Here is a 17136-nt window from a genome sequence, read left to right as displayed (position 1 = left end):
CTAAAAGGGGAGGAGGAAAGCATGTGGGCTTTGTCTCGTAAGCAAAAATCACTAGGTGTTTACATACTGATAAGAACATCTGGGAAGAGTTTGAGTGGACTGGATACAGAAGAAAAAACCTTTGACCTCTAGTTAAAACATAGCAAGGGAAGTTTTACGACATTGTGTAGGATGCAACAAGCTAAGTTATTTATTACTGGTTATATACATTCCAACCTAATCCTACGATCAAGATAGTTGGGAAACCCTGACTTTAATGGTCACTTGGAGGTTCATCTGGGGTGCAGGACAGCAATGAGGCATGTTGTCTAACAAAGTGGTCTTTGTTAGAAAGGAACTGTCCTTCTGTGGTACATCATAAAAACAGCAAGGCCAAACAGCAAGCATATATTGCAGTAATATTGCGGTAAGGCATTGATTAGAAAACGCATGATAACATATATATAAATTTTTCTAACAATCTGTTAAAATAAGATAAGAGGAACTTTATTAATCTCACGTGTGAGAAACTGCATGTAACAACAGCTCGATTTACAGGAAGGTACAAGTTAGGGGATAAAGGTGCAAAAAGAGACTTCTGGACCGTAGTCCTCCGGCATAAAAAATAGAATACAATATAAAAAGAAAAATATGGAAAAATAACAGCAATTGTAGTAAAACTAGAAATATAAGCTATGAATATTTACAAAAAGAAGATAAAATAGTGGTAAAGTGTCGTAAAGTGTATGAAGAGTATGAAGTTTAGTAATGCTAATAACAAAAAGAAATAGTGCACGGGTTATCGAAGTGAAATAGATCCATGCATTGTGTGGCAGAGGATATTGCACATTGGGCTTAGATTGCACATTGGGGTTAAGAATTGCACGTTACGGGGAAAAGTATTGCACAGAAGGATGTGTTTAGAGGTTGTCATTGTACAGCCTAATTGCGGTGGGGATGAAGGAGCTGCGGTAGCGTTCCTTCTTACACGGGGGGAGTCTGAGTCTCTGACTGAAGGGGCTGCTCAAGTTCTCCAAGGTCAGATGCAGTGGGTGAGAGGGGTTGTTCCTGATGGATGTTAGCCTGGCTAGCACCCTCCTCTCGCCCACCTCCTCAACAGTGTCAAGAGGGCAGCCTACCACAGAGCTGGCCCTCTTAACCAGTTTCTTGAGCCTCTTCCTATCCCTCTCTGTGCTGCTCGGAGCCCAACAGACCACAGCGTAGAGGATAGCAGAGGCTACCACTTCTGAGTCCTGATACTTTACACAGCTGCACTGACAGGAGTTGGGCAAGAAGAAAACACCTGAATTGATGCATAAGTGGCAGTGGTGGGATTTGAACCCACGCCTCAGGAGAGACTGGAGCCTAAATCCAGCGCCTTAGACCGCTCGGCCACACTACCGACCTTCTGCAGTTTCTACATTTATTGATCATTCTATTAAGACGTGAAATTGGAGGATACCTAGTTGGTTTCTTCACCAGCATCCAGGTTAGTGCTGGCCGACGGAGCTTTGTTCATTATGTAATGAAGCCTGTACACAACAGATGCGAAACAATATGAGTGACAATCAGAAGATTAAAACTTTGAAATCGGAAGACACATAGCTAGTTTCCCCACACAGCACCCAAATTAGTGCTGTCCTAAACCGCCTTGTTGATAATGTAACAAAGAAGAAACATTCCATCCTCAACAACGAACAGGCTGGACATACTAAGCCAACTCCTACATTCGGAAATGCCTCGGTTTACCGAAAGGCTTCTCTGACACGGGCTTGTTCGGGGCAACCGCGCTGCAACTGCCGATCCAGTCCATAACCTTGGACTACAAGCAGGAGAAGGCAGGAAGGGAGCTGTCCCTCTTGCAGCGCACCAAATGCAAGCCTACAGCACCTACTGTCAGGCTGCAAAAGAGCACTGACACAGGCACGCTATAGACGGCGCCAGTCCTGACGAAGCTGGCCGAAGTTCTCGAGACCAGCAGAAAAGAGTTCCAACAACCAGTCTGCAGCCAAACAGCTCCCTGTTAGGTTTGTGAGGAAAGGGGAGAGAAGCGGAGACACCAGCCCTCCTGTTCCAGTTTCAGGCAAGGGACTGGAACATGAGGGCTGGTGTCTCCGCTGCACAGCTGAACTTTCCCCATGAAATCACCACCACTCCACGTCAATTAGGTTTCACATGGAATATGTCTCCTCATGAGAGACTGAAGGCTTAATTCAGTGCTTTACCGCTCGGCCACACTACCTACCTAGAATCCTCAACTTCAATTTAAAATGCAGAAGCCATAGTCATATAAACACCAAGGATCAGGAACAACACTTTTTTTCAATCTTTGTTGAACTTAAGTGTCGGTCGTTGCCTGTACAGATAGACTTCTCACCTCATGGTGTTCATTATGGACAATCCGTGTCGAGCACAGAAGTGTCTAGTAGGGTCACCCATGGCAAAAGGGTCCTAGGTGAGAGGCCAGATAAAGCACGGCTCACAAAAACCCCTAATGATAAGAAACAAAATTGGATTTGGTTTTCCCTCGCCTGGACGCGGATCACCGGGGCCCCCCTCAATCCGTATTTGAGACTCACAATGGCTTGATCCTTCAAAAATCTCTTCAGAAACATTTTACAGTGAACTCAATCTTAAAAACATAATATATTTATACATGTTTAATATTTTTATATTTTAATCCATTATATAATATATTAGACTCATCTTTAAAATGGGAGCTTAAGATCAGGGGATGCTTTTGAGAATAATTGTCAATTTGTTTTGTATGTGTGAAGCCCTTTGAGACTGCTTAATTGTTAGATCAGGGACTAGTTGTTTTTTAAACCATAGCATATGATCGCATCCACGTTAGTGCTGCCCGACTGAGCTTTGATCATAAACTAATGAAGCCTGGAACCGAATGCTTGTTTGCCAATTGGAGGACATCATGAGTAACCAGTGTTATGCAGCAGAGTGGCGCAGCGGAAGCGTGCTGGGCCCATAACCCAGAGGTCGATGGATCAAAACCATTCTCTGCTATTTTGACCTTAGTGAAGTTTGCAAAGCTTCGGACATTCTCTTAAGTCATACTTTTGAGAAGAAGTGCTGTGGGGATAATATTTTCCACACGTTGGCTGTGCTGCGTGGAGGTTGATCCATCCTCAATGCATACAGATTGCGAGGCATGTATGTGACTTCTTTCACCATTCTCAGTCCAAATACACAATGTCCTTACCTATTACAGTGATCCCTCGCTACTTCGCATTTCGTTTATCGCGGGTTCACTATATCGCGGAGTTTTTTTTCCAAATTAAAAAATCATTTAAAAGACCTTCTGCAGTTTCTACATCTGTGTCAGGTTTATTTTGCTGACTGAATAACTATTAAGAAGAGCAACAGCAAACAAACCACAAGTGAGACAGTATATTAAGTCTTTTCTCGCGAGGAGTGCAGTACAGATAGCTTAATACAATCTCTACACACACTGAATATCTGTAGGCACTCCCGCTCTTTTTATTTGGATTTGCCCTACCCACAGTGTGAGACATAAGCCACTAAAAGGGGAGGAGGAAAGCATGTGGGCTTTGTCTCGTAAGCAAAAATCACTAGGTGTTTACATACTGATAAGAACATCTGGGAAGAGTTTGAGTGGACTGGATACAGAAGAAAAAACCTTTGACCTCTAGTTAAAACATAGCAAGGGAAGTTTTACGACATTGTGTAGGATGCAACAAGCTAAGTTATTTATTACTGGTTATATACATTCCAACCTAATCCTACGATCAAGATAGTTGCGAAACCCTGACTTTAATGGTCACTTGGAGGTTCATCTGGGGTGCAGGACAGCAATGAGGCATGTTGTCTAACAAAGTGGTCTTTGTTAGAAAGGAACTGTCCTTCTGTGGTACATCATAAAAACAGCAAGGCCAAACAGCAAGCATATATTGCAGTAATATTGCGGTAAGGCATTGATTAGAAAACGCATGATAACATATATATACATTTTTCTAACAATCTCTTAAAATAAGATAAGAGGAACTTTATTAATCTCACGTGTGAGAAACTGCATGTAACAACAGCTCGATTTACAGGAAGGTACAAGTTAGGGGATAAAGGTGCAAAAAGAGACTTCTGGACCGTAGTCCTCCGGCATAAAAAATAGAATACAATATAAAAAGAAAAATATGGAAAAATAACAGCAATTGTAGTAAAACTAAAAATATAAGCTATGAATATTTACAAAAAGAAGATAAAATAGTGGTAAAGTGTCGTAAAGTGTATGAAGAGTATGAAGTTTAGTAATGCTAATAACAAAAAGAAATAGTGCACGGGTTATCGAAGTGAAATAGATCCATGCATTGTGTGGCAGAGGATATTGCACATTGGGCTTAAATTGCACATTGGGGTTAAGAATTGCACGTTACGGGGAAAAGTATTTCACAGAAGGATGTGTTTAGAGGTTGTCATTGTACAGCCTAATTGCGGTGGGGATGAAGGAGCTGCGGTAGCGTTCCTTCTTACACGGGGGGAGTCTGAGTCTCTGACTGAAGGGGCTGCTCAAGTTCTCCAAGGTCAGATGCAGTGGGTGAGAGGGGTTGTTCCTGATGGATGTTAGCCTGGCTAGCACCCTCCTCTCGCCCACCTCCTCAACAGTGTCAAAAGGGCAGCCTACCACAGAGCTGGCCCTCTTAACCAGTTTCTTGAGCCTCTTCCTATCCCTCTGTGCTGCTCGGAGCCCAACAGACCACAGCGTAGAGGATAGCAGAGGCTACCACTTCTGAGTCCTGATACTTTACACAGCTGCACTGACAGGAGTTGGGCAAGAAGAAAACACCTGAATTGATGCATAAGTGGCAGTGGTGGGATTTGAACCCACGCCTTAGGAGAGACTGGAGCCTAAATCCAGCGCCTTAGACCGCTCGGCCACACTACCGACCTTCTGCAGTTTCTACATTTATTGATCATTCTATTAAGACGTGAAATTGGAGGATACCTAGTTGGTTTCTTCACCAGCATCCAGGTTAGTGCTGGCCGACGGAGCTTTGTTCATTATGTAATGAAGCCTGTACACAACAGATGCGAAACAATATGAGTGACAATCAGAAGATTAAAACTTTGAAATCGGAAGACACATAGCTAGTTTCCCCACACAGCACCCAAATTAGTGCTGTCCTAAACCGCCTTGTTGATAATGTAACAAAGAAGAAACATTCCATCCTCAACAACGAACAGGCTGGACATACTAAGCCAACTCCTACATTCGGAAATGCCTCGGTTTACCGAAAGGCTTCTCTGACACGGGCTTGTTCGGGGCAACCGCGCTGCAACTGCCGATCCAGTCCATAACCTTGGACTACAAGCAGGAGAAGGCAGGAAGGGAGCTGTCCCTTGTGCAGCGCACCTAACGCAAGCCTACAGCACCTACTGTCAGGCTGCAAAAGAGCACTGACACAGGCACGCTATAGACGACGCCAGTCCTGACGAAGCTTGCCGAAGTTCTCAAGACCAGCAGAAAATAGTTCCAACAACCAGTCTGCAGCCAAACAGCTCCCTGTTAGGTTTGTGAGGAAAGGGGAGAGAAGCAGAGACACCAGCCCTTCTGTTCCAGTTCCAGGCAAGGGACTCAAACATGAGGGCTGGTGTCTCCGCTGCACAGCTGAACTTTCCCCATGAAATCACCACCACTCCACATCAATTAGGTTTCACATGGAATATGTCTCCTCATGAGAGACTGAAGGCTTAATTCAGTGCTTTAAACCGCTCGGCCATTCTACCTTAGGCTTACACAAATTGTTAGTGCGGCTAAACAAACAACATGTTTACTCGACCCTCTTCCAGCCAAACTACTTAAAGAATTATTTCAAATTTTAGGACCGTCCGTCTTAAATATAATCAATCTGTCTGTCTCCTCTGGGATAGTGCCAACAGCCTTTAAAACCGCTATCATTAAACCGTTACTTAAGCGACCAAATCTTGACCCGGACTGTCTCAGTAATTATAGGCCAGTTTCAAACCTCCCATTCATAGCAAAACTTCTTGAAAAAGTAGTAGCGCAGCAGCTTATTGATTACATGGTCGCCAATAATCGATACGACACTTTTCAGTCTGGTTTTAGAGCTAATCATTCCACTGAGACAGCACTTGCGAAAGTGACTAATGATCTCCTCGTAGCTATGGATTCAAACATTTCGTCTGTACTGTTACTACTCGATCTTAGTGCTGCCTTCGACACTGTAGACTTCGATATTTTATTAGGGCGTCTTAAAAGTTGTGTTGGTATTTCAGGGTCAGCACTAGGCTGGTTCCATTCCTATCTATCAAACAGGACGCACCGAGTGGTCCATGGCAATGCGTCCTCGGAGCTCTATAATGTTACATGTGGTGTCCCACAGGGATCGGTTCTCGGACCAATTCTTTTTAATATTTATATGATTCCGCTTGGGGACATAATACGTAAATATAATATTAGTTTTCAATGCTATGCGGATGACACCCAATTATATATGCCGTTATCGATGACAGATCCGCGGGATTGTTGTAATCTTGAGAAGTGCCTTGCGGAGATCAAGCAATGGATGTCTCTCAACTTCCTTCGTCTTAACCCAGATAAAACTGAGATGTTGATAATTGGTCCAGCTCGTTATCAACACTTATTCAAGGAAACCGCTATAACTATAGATAACCGTACTATCACTCAAAGCGATACTGTAACTAATCTCGGGGTAATATTTGACCAAACTCTCTCCTTTCAAAAGCACATTAAGAATATAACCAGAATTGCGTTTTTTCACCTTCGTAATATTGCAAAGATTCGTCCGATCCTCTCGACCGGTGATGCGGAAACTATTATACATGCGTTCGTCACGTCGCGCCTGGACTACTGTAATGTACTATTTTCGGGTCTTCCTAAGTCCCGCATCAAAAGTCTACAGTTAGTACAAAATGCCGCTGCAAGGCTGCTCTCTCGGACAAGAAAATTTGATCACATTACCCCAATACTAGCCAACTTACATTGGCTTCCGGTCCATTTAAGATGTGACTTCAAGGTTCTTCTATTAACCTATAAATCGCTGCATGGCTTAGCGCCTTCATATCTCGTCGACCTAGTTGTTCCTTATGTTCCGTCTCGTAACCTTCGTTCGCAAAACGCTACCCTTTTAGCGACACCGAGGGCTAAGAAAATGTCTGCAGGCTCTAGAGCATTTTCTATTCGGGCTCCAGAGCTTTGGAATGCCCTACCAATGGATATTAGGACTGCTACCTCAGTAGAAACATTTAAGACACGTTTAAAGACACATTTCTATGACATGGCCTTTAACTAACCTGTAGTGGCCGATTCGGCTGGAGTTTGTTTTCTCTCCCTCTACACCCCCTCCCTCCCCCCTCCCCGGCCGGGGAGGTGGTTAGGTGGTACCCATGCTGACAGCGGCTATCTGGATTCTCGTGGCCAATTCAGGATAGGGGAACTGCAGCTCAACCTCCTCGAAGAGCACTGCCAGGACAATTGAGGGCTCCTTTCGGCAGCCCTCTGCTGTGACATGGACATCCACTTTTTATTTAATTGATTTTCATGTTGTATCATTTGTGCCCTCTCTGCATCCATTTCAACCTGGTGATCCTGAAAGGGGGATCCTTCCATCTGTGGTCCCTTCTCAAGGTTTCTCATTTTCCCCCTGCTAGGGGTTTTTAAGTTTTTCCTTGCCCTTTTGGGAGCTTAAGATCAGGGGATGCTTTGAGAATAATTGTCAATTTCTGTCTATGTGAAGCCCTTTGAGACTGCTTGTGATTTAGGGCTATACAAATAAACTTGACTTGACTTGACTTGACCTACCTAGAATCCTCAACTTCAATTTAAAATGCAGAAGCCATAGTCATATAAACACCAAGGATCAAGAACAACACTTTTTTTCAATCTTTGTTGAACTTAAGTGTCGGTCGTTGCCCGTACAGATAGACTTCTCACCTCATGGTGTTCAGTATGGACAATCCGTGTCGAGCACAGAAGTGTCTAGTAGGGTCACCCATGGCAAATGGGTCCTAGGTGAGGGGCCAGATAAAGCACGGCTCACAAAAACTCCTAATGATAAGAAACAAAATTGGATTTGGTTTTCCCTCGCCTGGACGCGGATCACCGGGGCCCCCCTCAATCCGTATTTGAGACTCACAATGGCTTGATCCTTCAAAAATCTCTTCAGAAACATTTTACAGTGAACTCAATCTTAAAAACATAATATATTTATACAATTTTTATATTTTAACCCATTATATATTATATTAGACTCAACTTTAAAATGGGAGCTTAAGATCAGGGGATGCTTTGAGAATAATTGTCAATTTGTTTTGTATGTGTGAAGCCCTTTGAGACTGCTTGTGATTTAGGGCTATATAAATAAACTTGACTTGACTTAATTGTTAGATCAGGGACTAGTTGTTTTTTAAACCATAGCATATGATAGCATCCAGGTTAGTGCTGCCCGACTGAGCTTTGATCATAAACTAATGAAGCCTGGAACCGAATGCTTGTTTGCCAATTGGAGGACATCATCAGTAACCTGTGTTATGCAGCAGAGTGGCGCAGCGGAAGCGTGCTGGGCCCATAACCCAGAGGTCGATGGATCGAAACCATCCTCTGCTATTTGGACCTTAGTGAAGTTTGCAAAGCTTTGGACATTCTCTTAAGTCATACTTTTGAGAAGAAGTGCTGTGGGGATAATATTTTCCACACGTTGGCTGTGCTGCGTGGAGGTTGATCCATCCTCAATGCATACAGATTGCGAGGCATGTATGTGACTTCTTTCACCATTCTCAGTCCAAATACACAATGTCCTTACCTATTACAGTGATCCCTCGCTACTTCGCATTTCGTTTATCGCGGGTTCACTATATCGCGGAGTTTTTTTTCCAAATTAAAAAATCATTTAAAAGACCTTCTGCAGTTTCTACATCTGTGTCAGGTTTATTTCGCTGACTGAATAACTATTAAGAAGAGCAACAGCAAACAAACCACAAGTGAGACAGTATATTAAGTCTTTTCTCGCGAGGAGTGCAGTACAGATAGCTTAATACAATCTCTACACACACTGAATATCTGTAGGCACTCCCGCTCTTTTTATTTGGATTTGCCCTACCCACAGTGTGAGACATAAGCCACTAAAAGGGGAGGAGGAAAGCATGTGGGCTTTGTCTCGTAAGCAAAAATCACTAGGTGTTTACATACTGATAAGAACATCTGGGAAGAGTTTGAGTGGACTGGATACAGAAGAAAAAACCTTTGACCTCTAGTTAAAACATAGCAAGGGAAGTTTTACGACATTGTGTAGGATGCAACAAGCTAAGTTATTTATTACTGGTTATATACATTCCAACCTAATCCTACGATCAAGATAGTTGGGAAACCCTGACTTTAATGGTCACTTGGAGGTTCATCTGGGGTGCAGGACAGCAATGAGGCATGTTGTCTAACAAAGTGGTCTTTGTTAGAAAGGAACTGTCCTTCTGTGGTACATCATAAAAACAGCAAGGCCAAACAGCAAGCATATATTGCAGTAATATTGCGGTAAGGCATTGATTAGACAACGCATGATAACATATATATACATTTTTCTAACAATCTGTTAAAATAAGATAAGAGGAATTTTATTAATCTCACGTGTGAGAAACTGCATGTAACAACAGCTCGATTTACAGGAAGGTACAAGTTAGGGGATAAAGGTGCAAAAAGAGACTTCTGGACCGTAGTCCTCCGGCATAAAAAATAGAATACAATATAAAAAGAAAAATATGGAAAAATAACAGCAATTGTAGTAAAACTAAAAATATAAGCTATGAATATTTACAAAAAGAAGATAAAATAGTGGTAAAGTGTCGTAAAGTGTATGAAGAGTATGAAGTTTAGTAATGCTAATAACAAAAAGAAATAGTGCACGGGTTATCGAAGTGAAATAGATCCATGCATTGTGTGGCAGAGGATATTGCACATTGGGCTTAAATTGCACATTGGGGTTAAGAATTGCACGTTACGGGGAAAAGTATTGCACAGAAGGATGTGTTTAGAGGTTGTCATTGTACAGCCTAATTGCGGTGGGGATGAAGGAGCTGCGGTAGCGTTCCTTCTTACACGGGGGGAGTCTGAGTCTCTGACTGAAGGGGCTGCTCAAGTTCTCCAAGGTCAGATGCAGTGGGTGAGAGGGGTTGTTCCTGATGGATGTTAGCCTGGCTAGCACCCTCCTCTCGCCCACCTCCTCAACAGTGTCAAGAGGGCAGCCTACCACAGAGCTGGCCCTCTTAACCAGTTTCTTGAGCCTCTTCCTATCCCTCTCTGTGCTGCTCGGAGCCCAACAGACCACAGCGTAGAGGATAGCAGAGGCTACCACTTCTGAGTCCTGATACTTTACACAGCTGCACTGACAGGAGTTGGGCAAGAAGAAAACACCTGAATTGATGCATAAGTGGCAGTGGTGGGATTTGAACCCACGCCTCAGGAGAGACTGGAGCCTAAATCCAGCGCCTTAGACCGCTCGGCCACACTACCGACCTTCTGCAGTTTCTACATTTATTGATCATTCTATTAAGACGTGAAATTGGAGGATACCTAGTTGGTTTCTTCACCAGCATCCAGGTTAGTGCTGGCCGACGGAGCTTTGTTCATTATGTAATGAAGCCTGTACACAACAGATGCGAAACAATATGAGTGACAATCAGAAGATTAAAACTTTGAAATCGGAAGACACATAGCTAGTTTCCCCACACAGCACCCAAATTAGTGCTGTCCTAAACCGCCTTGTTGATAATGTAACAAAGAAGAAACATTCCATCCTCAACAACGAACAGGCTGGACATACTAAGCCAACTCCTACATTCGGAAATGCCTCGGTTTACCGAAAGGCTTCTCTGACACGGGCTTGTTCGGGGCAACCGCGCTGCAACTGCCGATCCAGTCCATAACCTTGGACTACAAGCAGGAGAAGGCAGGAAGGGAGCTGTCCCTTGTGCAGCGCACCTAACGCAAGCCTACAGCACCTACTGTCAGGCTGCAAAAGAGCACTGACACAGGCACGCTATAGACGACGCCAGTCCTGACGAAGCTTGCCGAAGTTCTCAAGACCAGCAGAAAAGAGTTCCAACAACCAGTCTGCAGCCAAACAGCTCCCTGTTAGGTTTGTGAGGAAAGGGGAGAGAAGCAGAGACACCAGCCCTCCTGTTCCAGTTCCAGGCAAGGGACTGGAACATGAGGGCTGGTGTCTCCGCTGCACAGCTGAACTTTCCCCATGAAATCACCACCACTCCACATCAATTAGGTTTCACATGGAATATGTCTCCTCATGAGAGACTGAAGGCTTAATTCAGTGCTTTAAACCGCTCGGCCACACTACCTACCTAGAATCCTCAACTTCAATTTAAAATGCAGAAGCCATAGTCAAGGATCAAGAACAACACTTTTTTTCAATCTTTGTTGAACTTAAGTGTCGGTCGTTGCCCGTACAGATAGACTTCTCACCTCATGGTGTTCAGTATGGACAATCCGTGTCGAGCACAGAAGTGTCTAGTAGGGTCACCCATGGCAAATGGGTCCTAGGTGAGGGGCCAGATAAAGCACGGCTCACAAAAACTCCTAATGATAAGAAACAAAATTGGATTTGGTTTTCCCTCGCCTGGACGCGGATCACCGGGGCCCCCCTCAATCCGTATTTGAGACTCACAATGGCTTGATCCTTCAAAAATCTCTTCAGAAACATTTTACAGTGAACTCAATCTTAAAAACATAATATATTTATACAATTTTTATATTTTAACCCATTATATATTATATTAGACTCAACTTTAAAATGGGAGCTTAAGATCAGGGGATGCTTTGAGAATAATTGTCAATTTGTTTTGTATGTGTGAAGCCCTTTGAGACTGCTTGTGATTTAGGGCTATATAAATAAACTTGACTTGACTTAATTGTTAGATCAGGGACTAGTTGTTTTTTAAACCATAGCATATGATAGCATCCAGGTTAGTGCTGCCCGACTGAGCTTTGATCATAAACTAATGAAGCCTGGAACCGAATGCTTGTTTGCCAATTGGAGGACATCATGAGTAACCTGTGTTATGCAGCAGAGTGGCGCAGCGGAAGCGTGCTGGGCCCATAACCCAGAGGTCGATGGATCGAAACCATCCTCTGCTATTCGGACCTTAGTGAAGTTTGCAAAGCTTTGGACATTCTCTTAAGTCATACTTTTGAGAAGAAGTGCTGTGGGGATAATATTTTCCACACGTTGGCTGTGCTGCGTGGAGGTTGATCCATCCTCAATGCATACAGATTGCGAGGCATGTATGTGACTTCTTTCACCATTCTCAGTCCAAATACACAATGTCCTTACCTATTACAGTGATCCCTCGCTACTTCGCATTTCGTTTATCGCGGGTTCACTATATCGCGGAGTTTTTTTTCCAAATTAAAAAATCATTTAAAAGACCTTCTGCAGTTTCTACATCTGTGTCAGGTTTATTTCGCTGACTGAATAACTATTAAGAAGAGCAACAGCAAACAAACCACAAGTGAGACAGTATATTAAGTCTTTTCTCGCGAGGAGTGCAGTACAGATAGCTTAATACAATCTCTACACACACTGAATATCTGTAGGCACTCCCGCTCTTTTTATTTGGATTTGCCCTACCCACAGTGTGAGACATAAGCCACTAAAAGGGGAGGAGGAAAGCATGTGGGCTTTGTCTCGTAAGCAAAAATCACTAGGTGTTTACATACTGATAAGAACATCTGGGAAGAGTTTGAGTGGACTGGATACAGAAGAAAAAACCTTTGACCTCTAGTTAAAACATAGCAAGGGAAGTTTTACGACATTGTGTAGGATGCAACAAGCTAAGTTATTTATTACTGGTTATATACATTCCAACCTAATCCTACGATCAAGATAGTTGGGAAACCCTGACTTTAATGGTCACTTGGAGGTTCATCTGGGGTGCAGGACAGCAATGAGGCATGTTGTCTAACAAAGTGGTCTTTGTTAGAAAGGAACTGTCCTTCTGTGGTACATCATAAAAACAGCAAGGCCAAACAGCAAGCATATATTGCAGTAATATTGCGGTACGGCATTGATTAGAAAACGCATGATAACATATATATACATTTTTCTAACAATCTGTTAAAATAAGATAAGAGGAACTTTATTAATCTCACGTGTGAGAAACTGCATGTAACAACAGCTCGATTTACAGGAAGGTACAAGTTAGGGGATAAAGGTGCAAAAAGAGACTTCTGGACCGTAGTCCTCCGGCATAAAAAATAGAATACAATATAAAAAGAAAAATATGGAAAAATAACAGCAATTGTAGTAAAACTAAAAATATAAGCTATGAATATTTACAAAAAGAAGATAAAATAGTGGTAAAGTGTCGTAAAGTGTATGAAGAGTATGAAGTTTAGTAATGCTAATAACAAAAAGAAATAGTGCACGGGTTATCGAAGTGAAATAGATCCATGCATTGTGTGGCAGAGGATATTGCACATTGGGCTTAAATTGCACATTGGGGTTAAGAATTGCACGTTACGGGGAAAAGTATTGCACAGAAGGATGTGTTTAGAGGTTGTCATTGTACAGCCTAATTGCGGTGGGGATGAAGGAGCTGCGGTAGCGTTCCTTCTTACACGGGGGGAGTCTGAGTCTCTGACTGAAGGGGCTGCTCAAGTTCTCCAAGGTCAGATGCAGTGGGTGAGAGGGGTTGTTCCTGATGGATGTTAGCCTGGCTAGCACCCTCCTCTCGCCCACCTCCTCAACAGTGTCAAGAGGGCAGCCTACCACAGAGCTGGCCCTCTTAACCAGTTTCTTGAGCCTCTTCCTATCCCTCTCTGTGCTGCTCGGAGCCCAACAGACCACAGCGTAGAGGATAGCAGAGGCTACCACTTCTGAGTCCTGATACTTTACACAGCTGCACTGACAGGAGTTGGGCAAGAAGAAAACACCTGAATTGATGCATAAGTGGCAGTGGTGGGATTTGAACCCACGCCTCAGGAGAGACTGGAGCCTAAATCCAGCGCCTTAGACCGCTCGGCCACACTACCGACCTTCTGCAGTTTCTACATTTATTGATCATTCTATTAAGACGTGAAATTGGAGGATACCTAGTTGGTTTCTTCACCAGCATCCAGGTTAGTGCTGGCCGACGGAGCTTTGTTCATTATGTAATGAAGCCTGTACACAACAGATGCGAAACAATATGAGTGACAATCAGAAGATTAAAACTTTGAAATCGGAAGACACATAGCTAGTTTCCCCACACAGCACCCAAATTAGTGCTGTGCTAAACCGCCTTGTTGATAATGTAACAAAGAAGAAACATTCCATCCTCAACAACGAACAGGCTGGACATACTAAGCCAACTCCTACATTCGGAAATGCCTCGGTTTACCGAAAGGCTTCTCTGACACGGGCTTGTTCGGGGCAACCGCGCTGCAACTGCCGATCCAGTCCATAACCTTGGACTACAAGCAGGAGAAGGCAGGAAGGGAGCTGTCCCTCTTGCAGCGCACCAAACGCAAGCCTACAGCACCTACTGTCAGGCTGCAAAAGAGCACTGACACAGGCACGCTATAGACGGCGCCAGTCCTGACGAAGCTGGCCGAAGTTCTCGAGACCAGCAGAAAAGAGTTCCAACAACCAGTCTGCAGCCAAACAGCTCCCTGTTAGGTTTGTGAGGAAAGGGGAGAGAAGCGGAGACACCAGCCCTCTTGTTCCAGTTTCAGGCAAGGGACTGGAACATGAGGGCTGGTGTCTCCGCTGCACAGCTGAACTTTCCCCATGAAATCGCCACCACTCCACGTCAATTACGTTTCACATGGAATATGTCTCCTCATGAGAGACTGAAGGCTTAATTCAGTGCTTTACTGCTCTGCCACACTACCTACCTAGAATCCTCAACTTCAATTTAAAATGCAGAAGCCATAGTCATACAAACACCAAGGATCAGGAACAACACTTTTTTTCAATCTTTGTTGAACTTAAGTGTCGGTCGTTGCCTGTACAGATAGACTTCTCACCTCATGGTGTTCAGTATGGACAATCCGTGTCGAGCACAGAAGTGTCTAGTAGGGTCACCCATGGCAAAAGGGTCCTAGGTGAGAGGCCAGATAAAGCACGGCTCACAAAAACCCCTAATGATAAGAAACAAAATTGGATTTGGTTTTCCCTCGCCTGGACGCGGATCACCGGGGCCCCCCTCAATCCGTATTTGAGACTCACAATGGCTTGATCCTTCAAAAATCTCTTCAGAAACATTTTACAGTGAACTCAAGCTTAAAAACATAATATATTTATACATGTTTAATATTTTTATATTTTAATCCATTATATAATATATTAGACTCATCTTTAAAATGGGAGCTTAAGATCAGGGGATGCTTTTGAGAATAATTGTCAATTTGTTTTGTATGTGTGAAGCCCTTTGAGACTGCTTAATTGTTAGATCAGGGACTAGTTGTTTTTTAAACCATAGCATATGATCGCATCCACGTTAGTGCTGCCCGACTGAGCTTTGATCATAAACTAATGAAGCCTGGAACCGAATGCTTGTTTGCCAATTTGAGGACATCATGAGTAACCAGTGTTATGCAGCAGAGTGGCGCAACGGAAGTGTGCTGGGCCCATAACCCAGAGGTCGATGGATCGAAACCATCCTCTGCTATTTGGACCTTAGTGAAGTTTGCAAAGCTTTGGACATTCTCTTAAGTCATACTTTTGAGAAGAAGTGCCGTGGGGATAATATTTTCCACACGTTGGCTGTGCTGCGTGGAGGTTGATCCATCCTCAATGCATACAGATTGCGAGGCATGTATGTGACTTCTTTCACCATTCTCAGTCCAAATACACAATGTCCTTACCTATTACAGTGATCCCTCGCTACTTCGCATTTCGTTTATCGCGGGTTCACTATATCGCGGAGTTTTTTTTCCAAATTAAAAAATCATTTAAAAGACCTTCTGCAGTTTCTACATCTGTGTCAGGTTTATTTCGCTGACTGAATAACTATTAAGAAGAGCAACAGCAAACAAACCACAAGTGAGACAGTATATTAAGTCTTTTCTCGCGAGGAGTGCAGTACAGATAGCTTAATACAATCTCTACACACACTGAATATCTGTAGGCACTCCCGCTCTTTTTATTTGGATTTGCCCTACCTACAGTGTGAGACATAAGCCACTAAAAGGGGAGGAGGAAAGCATGTGGGCTTTGTCTCGTAAGCAAAAATCACTAGGTGTTTACATACTGATAAGAACATCTGGGAAGAGTTTGAGTGGACTGGATACAGAAGAAAAAACCTTTGACCTCTAGTTAAAACATAGCAAGGGAAGTTTTACGACATTGTGTAGGATGCAACAAGCTAAGTTACTTATTACTGGTTATATACATTCCAACCTAATCCTACGATCAAGATAGTTGGGAAACCCTGACTTTAATGGTCACTTGGAGGTTCATCTGGGGTGCAGGACAGCAATGAGGCATGTTGTCTAACAAAGTGGTCTTTGTTAGAAAGGAACTGTCCTTCTGTGGTACATCATAAAAACAGCAAGGCCAAACAGCAAGCATATATTGCAGTAATATTGCGGTAAGGCATTGATTAGAAAACGCATGATAACATATATATACATTTTTCTAACAATCTGTTAAAATAAGATAAGAGGAACTTTATTAATCTCACGTGTGAGAAACTGCATGTAACAACAGCTCGATTTACAGGAAGGTACAAGTTAGGGGATAAAGGTGCAAAAAGAGACTTCTGGACCGTAGTCCTCCGGCATAAAAAATAGAATACAATATAAAAAGAAAAATATGGAAAAATAACAGCAATTGTAGTAAAACTAAAAATATAAGCTATGAATATTTACAAAAAGAAGATAAAATAGTGGTAAAGTGTCGTAAAGTGTATGAAGAGTATGAAGTTTAGTAATGCTAATAACAAAGAGAAATAGTGCACGGGTTATCGAAGTGAAATAGATCCATGCATTGTGTGGCAGAGGATATTGCACATTGGGCTTAAATTGCACATTGGGGTTAAGAATTGCACGTTACGGGGAAAAGTATTGCACAGAAGGATGTGTTTAGAGGTTGTCATTGTACAGCCTAATTGCGGTGGGGATGAAGGAGCTGCGGTAGCGTTCCTTCTTACACGGGGGGA

General features: G+C 43.1%; 6 non-coding genes across 6 annotated transcripts; 2 read left to right on the top strand and 4 right to left on the bottom strand.

The window, feature by feature from the left end:
* Positions 1 to 1299: 1299 nt before the first annotated feature.
* trnal-uag (transfer RNA leucine (anticodon UAG)) lies at positions 1300 to 1381 on the bottom strand. The gene has a single exon. It is a non-coding gene; the product is annotated as a tRNA-Leu (tRNA).
* Positions 1382 to 4812: 3431 nt separating this feature from the next.
* Positions 4813 to 4894, bottom strand: trnal-uag (transfer RNA leucine (anticodon UAG)). Its single transcript has one exon. It is a non-coding gene; the product is annotated as a tRNA-Leu (tRNA).
* A 3630-nt stretch (positions 4895 to 8524) lies between these two features.
* Positions 8525 to 8596, top strand: trnam-cau (transfer RNA methionine (anticodon CAU)). The gene has a single exon. It is a non-coding gene; the product is annotated as a tRNA-Met (tRNA).
* Positions 8597 to 10410: 1814 nt separating this feature from the next.
* trnal-uag (transfer RNA leucine (anticodon UAG)) lies at positions 10411 to 10492 on the bottom strand. Its single transcript has one exon. It is a non-coding gene; the product is annotated as a tRNA-Leu (tRNA).
* Positions 10493 to 12058: 1566 nt separating this feature from the next.
* Positions 12059 to 12130, top strand: trnam-cau (transfer RNA methionine (anticodon CAU)). The gene has a single exon. It is a non-coding gene; the product is annotated as a tRNA-Met (tRNA).
* Positions 12131 to 13944: 1814 nt separating this feature from the next.
* Positions 13945 to 14026, bottom strand: trnal-uag (transfer RNA leucine (anticodon UAG)). Its single transcript has one exon. It is a non-coding gene; the product is annotated as a tRNA-Leu (tRNA).
* Positions 14027 to 17136: the final 3110 nt, after the last annotated feature.

The sequence above is a fragment of the Syngnathus typhle genome, linkage group LG4, assembly GCF_033458585.1.
Source record: "Syngnathus typhle isolate RoL2023-S1 ecotype Sweden linkage group LG4, RoL_Styp_1.0, whole genome shotgun sequence".
Lineage (NCBI taxonomy): Eukaryota > Metazoa > Chordata > Actinopteri > Syngnathiformes > Syngnathidae > Syngnathus > Syngnathus typhle.
Note: the sequence above shows the minus strand (reverse complement) of the source record. Positions and strands in the feature narration are given on the sequence as shown.